Genomic DNA, 4,443 nt, shown 5'->3' on the forward strand with positions numbered 1-4,443 from the left:
CCCTATAACACTGTTGATAATTCCGTTTTATATGAATTCCATGTTGTATGAGTCATTTAGATTTTACAAATACATGAGCTGTTCACAGCCCTGTACTGTATTTGTAAAATCTAAGTGACTCGTACAACATGGAATTCATATAAAACGGAATTATCAACAGTGTTATAGGGGGGTCAACTGTAATCTTTATTTGAATTATATTTGCAAGTATGGATATCTTCAAGCTAACTTTAGTTTGTTAAAATTTTTTAACACAATTTTTTTTTTTTCAAAAATAATGTGACACACTATTCAGATAAAATCACAAGGATTATAATTATTTTTTTCAGTTTCTTTCTTTCTTTCAAACATTTAGATGGTTGGCAGATCTGGTGACTATTTTATAAAATTATGTATATTATGTATTGCTGTCATAATATTCTTAAGAATTCTTTAAAAATTTTAAGAAATCTGATCAGTTTTATATTTATAAATCAGTTGATTTGTGGCTCTTTTTAAATATCAGTTTAAATACTGGTGGTTCAAAATGTGAATGTAAAAATCAAATATTTGAAAATCAGTTATATATTTTTTAAAATTAAATAATTTTATATTTATCTTAGTGCTATAAATCAAATTGATTTTTTTTTTGTATAGTTTTATTTACACATGTAAATTAAGAATAAAAATATTTGCATATTGTTTTTAAAATCTATCTTCAGATCTGAATATAAAAATGTTTTTGTATTTAATCTGAAGGTGGAGTAGAGCAGCTTCATCTTCAGAGGAAAAACTTTGTTTTTAAATGTATAAAATTCTTTTGATAATTTATTTCTTAGCCATAAATTTGTTGTTAATAAACAAATGGAAATTCAGTGGTTTCATGAATATTTTTATCATTTTAATAGGCTTCTTCATTTGAAATAACAGATTTGCTAACTTAGAATTTTAAATTGTCTGTGTGTATGTACACACAAAATTATTAACACAAATTATATACTTAACATTTGATAAACTGAATGAAATTAAATCTAAATGTGTTTACAAAATCTTTCATTATTACTGATGTATAAAATCATCATTGCAAATAATTAATATACATGGAAAATCAAATTGCATATGGATTCAATTTATGGATTCAATAAAAATACTTAAAATGAATATAAATCTGCAAAATTGTGATAAAAAGTTTAATATTTTCAATCAATTTGATCATTTTCAACTTAAGTACATGTAAGAATTTAGTTTATTCTAATAGTTGTAAGAATAAATTTGAAATGTTTGTTTAAATTTATACACTTCAAAAATGTTATTTGCAATCACCATATTAAATTTGAGTTTTATAATTTATTTAAAGTTTTTTCAACCTTTTTGGCTTTTTTGTAAAAATACTTTAATACAAAAATTGATATAATAATTAACATAGCCTTTATATATTTTAAAAACTGAAAATTCTGAAGAAAAAGTAAATGTTTTATTTAATTCTGCATTTCACTTAATGAAGATTATTTATATATGAATGATTAATATCTTTTCAATAAATACGAGGACCATTCAGAAAATAAGGAATGTTTGCACATAGCACTCTGTGCAGGTGAATAACTGCTGTCAATTTAAGGTCAGTCTGTTCTCTGATATGCTAGCTTAGTGCATGTAGAATTTCAATAATGGCAGGCTTACTGTTTTGTCAAGGATTAAACTGTGTACAGAAATTGAAAATCCCACCAAGTGCAAAGTGTTGTTTTCTAAATGTGAAGAAAGTTTGTCCTACAGAAATCCTTAGGCAAATCATGGAAGTGTATGGTCATCACATTATAAATGAAACAAGTGTGAGAAAAATGGTGTTTAATCAAGGAGGAAAACTAGCAACTATTGATACATTCTGTTGCAGTCACTCAAGCTATGCTTCAGAAATTTGGCTGGAATGTTTTTGACCACCCAGCATATAGTTCTGACCTGGTCACCAGTGACTTTCACCTTTTTTCCCAAGCTGAAAGTGTTTTAGGGTAACAAACATTTTGGAATAGATGATAAGGTGAAAGAAGCTGTCACTAACTGGCTAAAAGAACTGGCAGTGGAAGTTGTTGATGAAGGAATCCAAAAACTAGAGTTTTACTATGACAAGTGCTTAAACCATAATGGTGACTATGTAGAAAAATAACTGATCTCGTACTAGTTATTTAATAAAACTTTTTTCTTTTTTATAGCCAAATGTACTTTATTTTCTGGATGCTGTATAACTTTGAATTTAAAGTCAAACAGCAAAATTCTAAATTATAATTACTAGAAATGTTTTTGCTTCCTTTTTGAAATAGTTTATTACAATATATTTTATGCTTTACTATTTAAAATTGCAATATTTAAAATATTTTTCTTTCAAATATATGTAACATCAAAAATGCATAATTTTATAAAATTATAGAAAATTTATGTACCTGTAAGTTTTTCCTCCTACTAGAGAACAATGTTATGTTACATTGTTAAGAAATTCTAAAATATCTTAGTTAATTATGCATTTGTTTTTTACAATTCTTTTATTATTAAATATATACTGAATGTACAGTATAAATTTGTTAATCTTGCAATTATGGAATCAAAGTGGTGCCTAATTATCAAAAATTTTTGATTACTGGATGTCTTTGCATATAATTTAATGAATTTTATAAAAATACAATCTGAATGTTATGCATTACTGTACATTTCGTACCAGTACATGCTGCTGCATGCATCAGATCTGTTAAACTGTTTAATTTGTTAACACATGCTTTTTAAAGTCTGAAGATGGTAGTGCATGATTGTTGTGTTAAGATTCACTGACTGAAAAACCTTTAAATTGTTAATGAACACATTATTGCATAAAATCAACATTATTATATGAATGAATCATTGTAAATGTTCCAGACATACTGTATACATATGATTCACAAGTGCTACAGATGTTCAAAGTATGAGAAACTTGTTTAAGGTGTGCTAAGTAAGGCCCATTATTGAAGACAAAGAACAACTCGGCTATAATGAAACAATGTTTGTTTAGCACAATACAATATACTGTAGATTATGTTTAGTTTTAGTTTACTGAAGTATACTGCTGGAGAGTATAAGATTAATAAACTTCTACTGCAATCATCAAAAGTTAACTAGATTTTTTAAGATATTGTCAAAATTTAATTATCTATATATATAACATTTTTATATATCTTGACCAGACTGTGTAGTACTTGATTGGGGCTCTGGAAATTTTTATTAAGTTCAAGAATCCCTTTTTGGTAATGCACAGTAACCTTGCAACAGATTCATCAATCAATCTCTTCCCTTCACTAAGTAAATACATTGGTCCCTACTATTATGCATTTTTTACAGCATAATTGAGATTTGTGAAATCAGCTGTATTAAAATTATGACTGTTTACATAATTTTTGTTGTTGTTCATTATTTTCCTAATCTGCAAAAATAATTTTTTCTATTTAATTAGGTTACATTTCAAAAGATGTACCTTGTAGCTGTATCTTCATCTTATTTTAAGATATTTTTAAATATTTAAAGTTTTGTTCAAATTTGAATTTTTAAAACATAGATTTAGTCAGCTTTATGTAAAAGTTCTTGAACATTATTTTAGTGCATGTGACACTAAGATTTATATAAAATACTTTCAGTATCATTATATAATGTACTTAAATAAGTTTTATAATCTAAAATAATGAAATATAACAGTTTTTCTGTACTAATCCAGGCTGATGACGATCATGATTCCGGTACAGAGTCAGATGATGAAAGTGCTGATATTGAGGAGCTTCAGAAATGTAGGTTTTGATTTTGTTGTAAATATCTAAAATTTAAAGATTTATTTTAAAGACTGCATGAATATAAGATTTTTTTTAATATAAAAAGCTCTTAATTTCCAATTTTGAAAAATTTAATGTAAAATGTTGATTTAAACCATTGATTTTTATTAATATGTATAAATTCATGCAGGCAGTTTATAAAAATTGTTAAATTGCAAAAATAATTTTAATTTTTAACTTATGGATATTTGATTATTTTTGGAGATTTAATAATGTTTAATATATTTCAGTAATTTAAATTTCGTAGCATTCAATGATTAACAAAAGAATCAGTTCTTCTATTGACAAACTTTGTAGAATTTATATCTATCTTCAGTTAATCAAAAATTTAATTCAGATGAATAAACTAATAAAAATCTTATAATGATTTTCAAAAATATTAAACTGTATAAAACTTAACAAAATTGTAATTTTGATATTTTAATTAAAATTAAAAGCTGTTAAATTTTTATTTAACAACGTATAAAGATTCTTTTTCAGTTAAATTAATTTCAAATNATCCTTTTCTCACACAAGAGAAAATGGGTTAGGGGGCGTTGGGTATAACTTTATGGAACAAAGGGGGCGGTGGATCGAAAAAGTTTGAGAATCACTGGTCTACAATAATGTATACTTCGTGGAT

General features: G+C 25.4%; 1 long non-coding RNA gene across 1 annotated transcript in view; it reads left to right on the forward strand.

The window, feature by feature from the left end:
* The window catches only part of LOC111640296, a 55,645-nt gene extending 51,866 nt beyond the window's left edge, over nt 1-3,779 (forward strand). Inside the window, exon 3 of the long non-coding RNA XR_002759253.1 lies at nt 3,710-3,779. This is a non-coding gene — a long non-coding RNA (uncharacterized LOC111640296). The remainder of the gene's footprint in view (nt 1-3,709) is intronic.
* Nucleotides 3,780-4,443: the final 664 nt, after the last annotated feature.

The sequence above is a fragment of the Centruroides sculpturatus genome, unplaced genomic scaffold (assembly GCF_000671375.1).
Source record: "Centruroides sculpturatus isolate CEXI.00-Female unplaced genomic scaffold, Cexi_2.0 scaffold1329, whole genome shotgun sequence".
Classification (NCBI taxonomy): Eukaryota; Metazoa; Arthropoda; class Arachnida; order Scorpiones; family Buthidae; genus Centruroides; species Centruroides sculpturatus.